This window comes from Cydia fagiglandana, chromosome 7 (assembly GCF_963556715.1).
Source record: "Cydia fagiglandana chromosome 7, ilCydFagi1.1, whole genome shotgun sequence".
NCBI lineage: Eukaryota > Metazoa > Arthropoda > Insecta > Lepidoptera > Tortricidae > Cydia > Cydia fagiglandana.
Genome location: NC_085938.1, coordinates 14646755 through 14659865, shown reverse-complemented (window position 1 = coordinate 14659865; position 13111 = coordinate 14646755). Strand labels below are relative to the sequence as shown.

The window sequence follows — 13111 nt, the reverse complement described above, 5'->3', positions numbered from 1 at the left end:
TCATATAGTGTCAAACTATGTTATAAAATTACTCATAGGTATGTTGTTTACACTAACATCAAAGTTATTCTCCATGATTCTAATATGAATCTAAAAAAATGTCTACAGAAATGCATCTAAATCAGTATTTACTTAGCATTTTGCAATATAGTATTAAAACATTTAAAAAGTCGACGTTTGAATGCGCTGGATTGAAACTAGGGACGATAATAGAATGGTAACAAGCGTGGCGCATCATCGTAAAAGTAAATTGACTAGCGCGTCCGAGAACGGGGCTAGATTACTTTTACGCCCTTCTATCTAAAAGGCAAGCTTGCGGTGTATATCGGGCCCGCATTAAGGATGACTCACGTTAGACCGGGCCGTGTCCGGCCTGGAGCTTCCGGAGCTTACTTTTCTATGACATGACAGGCGATCACGTGATGCTTTCCATAGAAAACGATGCGCCGGAAGCTCCGGCCCGGACACGGCCCGGTCTAACGTGAGTCATCCTTTACGCTACATAAAACCTTATCTTGGTGCTGGTCACACTGGCACGATTCTGCACTTTGTCAAGGGTTTTGCTGCGAATTATGTTACTTGAAACATGCATTTTGACTTCATTTTATAAGTTTTATAACGTTGTTACAATAAATGGGCTTGTGTAGAAGATATTGTTACCTCATTCGTTGTGTGAAAAATTATAATTATATTTTATTTACTACACACAACGCTGGCGAAGTCCCATTTCGGGGGTTATTGCCAGGTAAAAATTGAAAAATAAAGATATACATAATTCAGCTTTGGTCATGATATACCATACAATACAAGCCTTGTTGAATGGATATTTTTTATCCAAGAAGGTCAATTTGTGTAAAATTGTCTTATAAATTTTTTAAAATGTATTTATTTTAGAAAAACATGAAATGCAAGCACGAAATTATTAAATGAAACAGAATTAGGTACATATTTACATTTACTTTACGGAAGCGTTCGGTCTCAAACTTTAGCGTTGTGAGTTTTCAATTAAATAATACAAGAGGCGAGGGCAACCGGTAAACTGAAATCAGAAGAGAATCCACTGCGAAATCATGCGTCTGACATTTCAATGTATCGTTTTGTTATTTTGGATATTATGGTGGTCACATTAAATACCTAAGTACAATACGTAGCGACTCACGTGTTCTTAGTTAGTGACTAGTAATAAGATATTTTTAAATAATAATTTGGCCAAGTCCGAGATACCTCGAGGCATTTAGTGTTCCGTACGGCTACCATCAGTTTGGCATTGACATAAACGATATCGTGAACGTAATTTACTTCCTATAGGTATATCTCTTTCGCACTAATATGTCAGTACGAGCGAGATACATAGAAAGTAAATTACGTTCACGCCCACGGTAGCGTTTATGTCAATGCCAAACTGATGGTAGCCGTACCGCTCGCATCGTTACATTTTACAGAGGTTGTTTCCCTGTTTTTAGGATACCGTATTCAACTACACACACAGAACAATAGTACAAAGTGTCTAAGTACGAAGGCCGAAGGCCGAGCTTTAGCAAAATGTAATCGCTTTAGCACAGAGCAATAGTACAAGTGTCTAAATGTGAAAGCTAAAGGCCGTCCTCCGCGTAGCCCGAAGGCCCGAAGCGTCCAGGATGTCAGTGCTTTAACACAGAACAATAGTACAAGTGTCTAAATGCGAAAGCTGAAGGCCGAGCTCCGCGTAGGGCCGAAGGCCCGAAGCGTCCAAGATGTTAGTACTTAAGTACTGCCGAAGGCCCGAAACGTCCAGGCTGTCAGTTCTGTGTTTAACCACTGACATCTTGCAGGCTTCGGGCCTTCGGCCCTACGCGGAGCTCGGCCTCCGGCCTTCGCATTTAGACACTTGTATTAATTACCTGTGTTTAGAACTGACCTCCTGGATGCTTCGGGCTTTCGGCCCAATGCGACTTCAGCCTTTGGATCTTGCGACTTAGACACTTGTACTTAAAAATACTTGGAAAAGTTACGGGAGGCGCGCGTCTGTCGGACGCTTCGGATCTACGAATCGCTCCTTCGGCCTTTGCATTTAGTTAGATTCTTGTACTATTGCTTTGTGTTTGAATACCGAAGTCGAGCATCTCGCGAATGCTTGATGTATTATAATAATTTAGAGTAAGGCCAAGCGCGCACCACGATTTTTTGTCCTGCGATAATTTTGTCGCAGAAATGCAACGTATGTGTTTATATGTTAGTGCGCGCATATGCGACAAAAAAATCGCAGCGATTTTAAAATTGTGATTTGTCACATTTTTCCGCGATTGTTCGCGACGCGATTGTCGCAAAGTGAATTGCAGCATGCGGAGTTGTATGGCCCCGCGCGCACTATGATAATAAAATCGCACCCCGGCCGGACCTCAGTCGGCATTTCGCTCTCCAAACCCCAACATCTCGGCACCCTGCATCTCCAATGGAGTCTCAAAATGAGACGCTAGATGTTGACCATTTAATTATGGAAATAGACGGGGATCACCTTTGTGTTATAAATGCTCAAAGTCATACAGCAATCGCATATTAAAGACACGTTTCATGACAAGCGACTGGTACGAAATCCATGTTGAGAATGAGCAAATCGTCGACTTTTTCATCGCAGTTCACTGCGCGAATTTTCTGAGATATATTACAGCGCGATTCTAAAATCGTGTCGCAAAAATTAATATCGTGGTGCGCGCTTGGCCTATAATACCTTAAATGTATACTCCTTCAATTTGAATTTAGAACTCATTATTATTTTTTATTTGAATTTGTTTCTAGTTCTATGCCATATATATAGACTTTAATATTATTTAGAACTGCTAAAAAACAAGATCGGCTTACTTTAAATATACTTGGTCAAGCCTTCGAGCAACACGGAAGGGAGGCGGCATTCGCACTATTTCCCCTCTGCCGAGGTACAAGATTAGCGCGTCAATAAAATCTAGCGCGGGTAATAAAACTAGTTGCACTTGGATTTTTCACTAGACTGAGTCCAGACGCGCGCGTGAACACAGCTGCACAAAAATGCCTGTTTGCTCGGTTTTTTGTTATAAAAAGAGGTCGGGGACATCAAATTTACAAAAAGAAAGTGTTACATTTCACATGTAATATTTTTTTTTACATATCATACGTTTAATTACATTTAAATACAATTATTATATTTTAGTCTCAAGTAATTGTTGGATTTATCGATTTTACTCGCTCAGTACAAATTGCGGATCGGTCGAGCGACAAATCCGACTTCTCATCTCTCAGAATACAATGACATACTTCAAAGAAAATGTGTTAGTGTACGTGTTGTGACACTAGTCACTCGTCCGTACACAAAAAGAGATCGAGGTTTGCAAGATTTGTCTTTGACGTGTGTCATTTTCTATGTATTTGTGTCGTCATTACAGAGGGCCTACCGCAAACCACGTTCGACGTGTTGCCTCCCTGTCACACTTACGTATGAATTTACAAGTGCCATAGAGAGGCAACACGTCGAACGTGGTTCGCGGTAGGGCCTTTGATTGGATTTTGTATGTAAGTGTGTGAGAAGTGCGACTGTGTGCACCTTCCCCCCGCGAAAAATGGCAGAATGATTTGTACGGTGAGATATCGCTTGGGCCCCTCCCTTCCGACGTGTCGGAAGCCGGTGTTGCTCGAAGGGTCAAGCAGATCTTGTCAGTAGAAAAAGGCGGCAAATTTGAAAAATGTAGGCGCGAAGGGATATCGTCTCATAGAAAATTTGAATTTCGCGCCTTTTTTTACTGACACGATTTGCTTGACCAGCTATATTTCGTCAATTTTACCTTTGTTTCTAAAAACTGTGATATTTAACTGTCATATACAATTAATGTCTTCCAAAATTATTTTCTCGTAACAGGACTGAGGGGCTACCGCGAAAACCGAAATTCGCAATTTGCGGGGATTTTCTCTTTTACTCCAATGAAGGCGTAATTAGAGTGACAGAGAAAAATGCTCGCAATTTGCGAACTTTTATTTTCGCGGTTATAGCCCTGAATCTTGTTGCTCACCGATCCGTTCAAAAATATACATAAGTACTGAATATAATTAATAGATATTATAATTATACAATTAATACAGAAATGTAATGGTACTTAATGAAAAGGAATATTGTGTATATTGTTTCGACGAATCAGATACTCTCAATAAAATCTATACATGAGGCCAAAGCTGTTCATAAATATTAAATGACTTTATTATCTCTATACGCCTTACTAACTCTATGTGTCCTATAGGCATGTTGACAAATTTTTAAAACTGTATTCATTTTATAGATAGACACGTAATTATTACAAAAAAAATATTTAAAATTTTTATTCATTAGTTTTACATACTAAATAGAGCTTAATTAGTTTAGTGTTTAAAGTTTGAGCCTAAACGCTCCAAGCTGTCACGTGACGTCACGAACAGATAAATAAACAAACTGCTGCCAAAATGTCAGTCCTAGCGTAGATCAAAAGCTGTAGTATTTAATTTATATCTCTTTCTAAAAGATCAGTATTATGTAAATATATAAGCTAAAATAATGAATAACAAGTTTTACATGTCTTATGCAGTGCCTATATGTAAAAGAACAACAATCAAGACCCTAGAGTATAAAACAAATATTTGTTGAATGATACTTGCGTTGCAGTTACGGATTTTCACTTGAATGATATTGTTACTTGCGAACTATATGAATACATATTACGTTCAGCGATGATAAAACCATTTCAAAAATGAATCACAATAACTGATTTCACACAAAAACACTTACAGTTACAATTTAAGATGAATTATTATGATACAACTGAAATTGTGAGTGCAAATATAGTAAACGCAAATATAACTTTTTAAATTTTATTTTTTTTTGTTTCCGACAGCCAACATGGCGATGATAGTTCCATTCAGCCAAATTATTAAAAAGATTTTGGTGAAATATCATATTATATGACATTTTATTTATTTAATAACAAATAAGTATATATTTTTATATCATGTAATAATATTTTTTGTACGTAATAAATGTCTATTGTCGAAATAAAAAATACATACAGTTTTTGAACATCCAAACTCTTTGGCGGTGTCGTATGGATTACGGTCAGGTTTGACGACTAGTCTGTGGTGATTCTCATGTCATGACGTCACGCGCCCCGATTGGCGTTTGCAGTCACGTGATACTGGGCATTATTTTAAATACTTTTGCTTATTTTTAATTAATTTATTACGCATATTTACACTTGCAAAATATGATTTTCAGCATTCTAATATTCCCTGCTATGGTAAAAACGTAACATGTTATATATTCGCGATTCATGACAACATGCCTATTGTGGAAAAAAAAACACAACGACAGTCAAGAACGGAATTCTTAATTTGAATTTTTCAGGTTTTTGAGAGTCCATTGGTTGGAAAGCCCGTTCGAAATTGAACCTTATTTGCAATATAATAAGGTCGTATTTTGTAGATCTCTCTCATACTTATAGTAGGCTATTGAGATAAAATTAAATATCCCACAAAAATAAGCAAGCAGAATTAAACTTTGTGTCAAAGACATAAGTCATAAATTTCAATGCCAAAGTCTTAACTAAGGATGTTTCTCGCCTAATATGAATTGACCAGTGTAAGCATCAGTTAGCTAGCCCTAAGCAACCAAAGGTCAAGCTGCAGTTGAAAAACTAATAAAGATAAAGTTAAGCTTATAATTTTCCCGCCGTCTCCATGCTTCTTTAAGTTGGGTATTGACTGGTCAGCTGCCTGTTAGCTATAGTTTTCGCGAAAATCGCCAGGACAGAGGTGAAAATTTTTGTATGAAAACTTGCAACTTTAAATGCATTTTTTGACGAAACTATTGCAGTCTAAAATGAAGTCAAAATCAGTCCATCGACTCAATTTTTTGCAAGCTTTCTAATGGTACCCCACACGATTCTTACAAATGAAAAAAGTTTCAGCCTACCCCTCTCAACCCCCCAAATTTCCCCCTTTAATAAGAAATAAGCAGTTTTGACTTATTTACAATATGAGTGGTGGTAATTGCTATAACTGTTCCAAATTTTAGGTATCTATGTCAAACGGTCTCTGAGAAAAACGTATTTAACTGATTTGCAAGACCGAAGTGATCCCATAAGTGTTCCGTAAACAAAGGTTTGTACGGAACACTAAAAATTGCACATAATTCTAACTAAATTCCTGGCCAATGGCTATGTACTTATGGTCTATAAATTTTGCTACAATTAGAGTTCACAAAATATAGCTCAGTAATATTTCCTTCTACTTAATTAAAAATTCGTGTCACACTCAGACATTAGACTCTGGGGGATTGCTCGTTATCGATTTAAACCTACGAAAATTTTGCCTTGAGTAAAGGTTGTTTTTACTTGAAAAGATCCAAACCTTGTTTCCAAACAATAGTTTAATACATCTAGTCACTGGCTAAATCAAGGCAGTCTTACTGAAAAAAAGAAAAACATGTTTTAAAAAGAATCGGAATGCACGGTGGTTCATTATACATTCAACGCGTCCCCCGTACATCACAGCGCGTCACGTCAAGGCTCGAATTCCCGGAATTCTTCAACTGTATTGAACTGGAAAGAAATTAATTGTAGCAGTAACGGTTAGGTTTATTTACGGTCGCGGCCTGCGGTGTTCGCGTAGTGTCACGCCGACAGTGACGAGGGTGGCTCGAGACTACCCTGTGGTAACCGATATTTAACGCTGGATGTGCTCTAAATACTCCCTACTTAAGCAAAGTCGTTAACATAATCTATTTAGCTGACTTCTGAACTTGTGTTATGATTAGAACCATCTAAGCTTGCGTAAGGTGAAGAAGTAAATGTAAGATTGATCATTAATTTTCATTATAAAAATCACCTCACCAAGAATGCTCTCTTTATTCTGTGAAATTGGCCAAGGTAATTTTATGCATTTTGTAAGTTGCTTCTTTGCCTTTTGATAGAACGAACTTTTTAGCGCTGACTTCGAATAGTAATTAGGTATTTAGTCGCAATAATAGATATTAGATTGCATAAAAGGATTTAAATGTAGTTTGTTTGCCTTCCGTACCTTCAAACCCTCATAACGTTTTAAGAACATTTTGTGGTTATGCGCTTTAATTCGTCGTATTAACTCTTACTCGTTGTTGCAATAACATACATATAAATATATCAAAACTGTATTTCAAAAGATACAACGAAGTTACGTTGACTCTATTACTTACTATTATTGAAAAAAAAAAAACACGTTGAATGCAAGCTAATATTCATGTCTTCCTGTCTGAATAGATTCTTATGAAAAAACGTTTTTCTATTATTAGACCTTTTCAGCTGTTATATTTCTTATAATAAGAAAAATCCTTCAACTTTCCGTTCTGATGTGCCCCCATTTGTCACTACCGATATCATAACATAATGCTTCTGTATTATTCGGGTCAGTGTATGTACCTATCAAAATTGTATTGAATATGCTTATTTATCACTTTTATTGTATTTTATTTTCTCTCTGTAATAAAACTGTGATATTATGGACACTTATAAATATATTTTTGGACGATTTCTATAAATAAAACATGTGATAACATGTCACTGTGTATCTTGTTTTATACCAAAAAAATCGCGCGCGTTTGAAAATTCAAGCTCGTCTGAAAGTTCACTGTCAGTCCATGTATCTTTCACAATAAAACAAGGTCGTTTTTCTCGACAAAGGTGAAGCCTTCACTGAGGAAATTCAATACGCATTTAGAGCTCTGTTTGCCAACGAGTCAAAGTGGAAGACAGAACGTTACTCCGGTTTTGTGGGCTTACGTTTCAAATTCAAATTTGTGCCACTCAAATCCACAATCGTAATCTTACCAAATTTGGTTTCGTGATAATAACGGTTTCCCTTAAAATTCTTGTTTTAGGGGTGCCATAGTCTTTATTGATAGAAACAAAGAAATAAATTAACAAACATAATAAAACTTACAATTAAAATTGATTACATCGTAATTTAATTTATCATATAGGTATGAAGCTTTACTTTGATACATATGACGGCGCGAAAATTACATCAAGTTGATTTATACATTAACGCTTTTGTAATTTTTTAAGAATGGGAATAAGGTTCCGTAAACCCTTCAAGTAAGTATGGTCTTGGAATGAAAGATTTAGGAAGTTGCTCTTGACCCCTTTAATAGTGGCACGCGAGAGGAACGGTCTTCAAAGCGTTATTCAATAAAATACGTGATCGGCGTACATATGTATTCCGGCTCCACTGTAAGTATAAACGCTGAATATTCCATGATGATGGATCGGTACTGTGATCGCTTTTGAATTGGTTTGATCATGAAAAAACGATTGCTATAATATGTTACGAGGGCCGCAAAAATATGTGACGCGCAAGTAATTTTGATTACTTAAATTAAACACAATCAAAACACAGCAACAGAATCCGAAGATGACGTATAGTCACCACAGCCTTCAGATTTATTGGAGCTGCCAAGGTTCTCAAAAATATCTGAAAATGGACTTAACATCTTGAAAATAGAGGATATGTTCAGATATTTGCGAACACCAAAGTCACTACGATAAAAGTATATGATAGCGACTTCGCAATACAATTATTGCATTTTAGTACACTTAAATTACTTTGCAAAAACAATTTTACATACACACATTTACTCAGCGTTTCATAGGTATTATATTATGATATCTATTAGCTTGCTTCTCGCTTATTTATTATAGATAAAACTAAAAGTACTTTCGCATTCTTCCCAGAATGTAAAAAATATTTTTTACGCTGATAAACGCGAAAGGTATGCGCCGTCGTACTTATATGTCTGCTGTAACTTGAGTAACTTAAGTTGTAAAAAATTACTTGCCAGATTGTGATCGCGCGTTCCGGACGTGTGACTAATGGCGCTTGCCGTCCCTACTGGCACTTAAATTAGTTGCCAACTTCGCGGCTATCTAAACAATTTTTAAACGGGAAACTTTTCAGTTTAACTGCATTTCTGATTCAGGATAAACTTGACGGAGACTTGTTTCTCGAGAAATGTGTTTCAAGGATTTTTTTAGAAAGAAACTGAGGGGCTATCGCGAAAGCCGAAATTCGCAAATTGCGGGGATCTTTCTCGTTTACTCAAATGAAGGCTTAATTAGAATAACAAAGAAAGATGTCCGCAATTTGCGAACTTCGATTATCGCGGTAATAGTCCTGGTGAGGAACGTTGGTGTGTGGGTTGATTGGAAAATATGAAATTTTTAACTTTATTGTTTTCGGTTACTCTTGAAATAAGACTACGTAAACGGATTATATCTGTTGTCACTAGCTCTAAACCTTGTTAATATTTTGGGTGTATATGTTTATACATTTTTTGTTATACTAATATTGACACAGCTGTTGATATTTTGTTCAGTTTGTAATTTTGTAAATCGTCGAGATGTATTTTAAATTCATTATAATTATGTACTTACGAGATATAATCTTTTATTCTATTTTATTCCAGATACCCGCTATTAAAAAAAATATTATAATAATCTATAAATTGTCAAAAAACTATTTTAGAGCCAAATGTAAAATTCAATATAGTTTAGTTTTATTTGTAAGACTTCATGACTACTTGTATAAGTCATACATTTTTTTTATTCATATATATGTTCAGGGTCGGTCGGTTGGACCAAACCGTATGTCAACGGTAAAACGTCCGCAAAAATTTACCTATTCTTTTTTTTTCTTATATTGGAATCTACTCTAAGAAGCGAAAAAGTTCCGAGCACTCGCCGCTACTCTTGTTTACTTTTTGCTTGCAAACATTTGTCCCGCAGCTGAATCTAATCCTCACATGCTAGGAAATCCACACAAAAAGCAGATAGAATTTCAGTTCAGATATTGTTTCGTTTTATTAAACATAATCATTATAATCAAAAACAAGTGTATGCGTGTGTGTGTGTGAATATTATCACTACACCTTATAAAACAAATTCCCCCGCCGCGTTTGTCTGTTTGTGTGTTTGTATGTTCGCGTTAAACTCAAAAACTGAACGGATTTTGATGTGGTTTTCACCCATCAATAGAGTGATTCTTGAGGAAGGTTTAAGCGTATAAGCGATTTGCATAAGTAGCGAAACCCGTGCGAAGTCGGGGGCGGGTCGCTAGTGTATGTAATATAAACTTGATAAACTGATAAAGGTGACATATTTTGTTTGTAAGTACGCGAACTGAAACTAAGTAGTTTCAAGATATGGCTAAAAAATTACTTTACTTTTCTTTATTTATAGTTGTAACAATGGATTGTTTTATTGTTATGTTGGGCTAAATCCAAGTCAATCACATTATCATAAATCGGGCGGGAGTGCACGGCTAGTTGGCGGGCGGCCAGGCTGCAAGCTGATTCCACAAAATGATGGCCCCGTTGACATGACTTGACGCGAGCATTCGGAGACCCTTCAGAAATTGTGCAACTTGGCGATTCACTAGGTCAGCCAAGTGGAAAAATCGGCACCCTTGCAGGTTTTAGCAAACCTGACGAGGCGGAAATAATAAACGATTGAACTGATTGATCGTCTCGTAATAAGAAATGATGGCTTTGACGTTCATTTTACCCTTTTAATTTTGATCACACTGATTGGCAGTTGGTATTAGGTATTGAGAGAAAAAAAACGAATTGATAGAAAACTATTAGAACAAATTAAAGTACCATAAGCCGTTAGTAAAATTGCCTTCTTTTCTTCGCCGTGACCTGGGTGACCGAGGGACTTGGGAACCTGCCGCGATAGCAGAGAACGCTGGTTTGATTCCAGCCCTGGCCACAGGATTGACAGGAGGCCTTGGATCTTGGAAACGGATTTTCACTTCCTGCGATCCTGGCCTCTTTCGCTTCCTTCACTTTCATACCATTCCTCATACTCCCTCACAGGTTTAGGGTGCTCTTGACCTGACCTTTCTTCAGGATTTCTCCGATCTGATCAGAGAAAGTCGCCGAGGTCTACTCCTTCCAACTCCCATTTTTACTTCTCTGTTATACACTCTTTTTGTTAGCCTTCTTTCACTCAGTCTATTCCCGTGTCCAAACCATCTCAATACACCTATCTCAATTTTTGTCACTACATCTTCATTGAGATATACAATATTCTTAGTATGTATATGCCATTAATTTTGCTTAATTAATAGAAAGTTGAAAATTACACCAACCAGTTATGTGATTGAATATAATCTTGACACGTTTTACTTGTCTAAGGTTTATTTTTCAATCATTACTATCGTTCATTACTTGGATATCTAATTCATTACCCTGTTTCAAAAGACTTATTTTTTGTGTTTCTACTTTGTTCCATCTTTCGCTTTCTTTGCTGCGGTAAGAACAGAAAAACTAGAAATTCGCGGCGTGATTTTCTCTCCTCAACTTTGTCTATCAAAGCCTATCACGGTTGGCGGGATTTCGACACGAAACATCACTAAAGTTGAGGATACTTTGGAAGACTAAAACTTTTAATTAAAACGCGTATCTATCAATCGTCACATTATTGTGATCACATTAATGTGAGCGTTTAGTTGACCGACTGTTTAGGTTAAATGAAACCTTCTAAGCAAAATAGTTTGCTCGCATTTTAAAAGTTAATGTAAAATAAACTATAAAAGTAACAAACAATAAAAAAACAGTATTATACAAGGTGGCCAAAAAATAAGTGCTCGTTGCCAGGGAGGCTTTGGGATTATACTGAGCAACTTTTAGTATAGGATCAACCCCGAACTCCTGCTCTCAAACTCCCCGGCAACGGTTAATGCACTTATTTTTTGGCCACCGTGTATAGGTATCAATAATTCAAGATATCTTATCAAAAATCGTAACATACTTATGTAAGCAATGTTTATAAAGAAATACGTTTTATTTTTGTTATTGGTTGAAAATATCTCATTCACTGCTGAATAAATGTATCATTGAATAGGGCGTCGCCATAATAGTTTTACTTATTGATACATCCGCATGGAAATTAAATGCAAGCGGGATCGACCGTAGGCTCGGATATTGCACGTTCATACTCGCGCGGAGCCAAGAATTATGTTTAGTATGCCGTCGGTGTTGAGGCTATATTTCGTGACACACCTGGCCAATTTGCTCTACGAATTTTATTGTGACAATGGTAAGCTTTGAATATTAAAAGCTATAACAGCGACAGTCAACACAAAAACTCATGCCAGCGAAAACACTCATGTTGAAACAATAATAATATGAATCTAGGATAAACTCAAATTAAAGAATGTCCTGTTATATTGAACTTATATTTGTAACTTATACCTACTACTTAGTATCTAAAAATAATTTAAATACCTAAATAAGTAAAATAGCCTAAAACAGTATCTAAAGAGAGGAGCCTTTTTCTGCCAAAAAACTGTTATACAGTTTGGCGGAGGTTGTACCTAGTATGTAAAAATATGCTGTTTCCGTGAATAAATGTTTTTTTTTTTAAGTATATCCGTAAAAAATCCAAACTAAGATTTTTTTAAACATCGGGTACTAGCGACCCGCCTTGGCTTCGCACGGGTTAGCAAATTATACACCTGAACTTTTATAAAGAATCACTTTATTGGTAGGTGAAAACCGCATGAAAATCCGTTCAGTAGTTTTTGAGTTTATCGCGAACATACAACAAAACACACAGACAGACACGGCGGGCCTTATAAGGGGTTTTATTATAAGGTGTTATGATAAAACACATAGGACAGTAAATATAAAGGGTGAAATAATTTTAAGGGTAACGTGATAACCTCTTCGTTTTTAGTTTCTTTTAAAATGTTATTATCTAAAGCGAAAATGAGACAAGCGGCTTTATTTACCCAGAGCCCGCTCAATCCCTCGGTCGCTTAACTATTACACAACTAAGTAACTTTGCAGGAAAATTTCAAGATGAAATCTCGTGTAAGTTTGTGGTGTCGAGAAAATACCACAGATATTGGCAAGATCTATTAAGTTAATTTGTACTACCTATTACTTAATCATAATCATATTTAATGAGATATACAATATACTTAATTAATAACAGCACCTACCTACCGAATTATTTCTTAATTTATTTTATATTGAGGTGGTTCGCTTTTGGGAAGCAATTAGTGCGAGGTTTAATAAAATATGCAGAAGTGTTCGGAATATGGG

General features: G+C 36.3%; 1 protein-coding gene across 2 annotated transcripts in view; it reads left to right on the top strand.

Moving 5' to 3' along the window:
* LOC134665987 (uncharacterized) overlaps positions 1-13111 on the top strand; it is a 74984-nt gene that overhangs the window by 42224 nt on the left and 19649 nt on the right. The window lies entirely within an intron of this gene.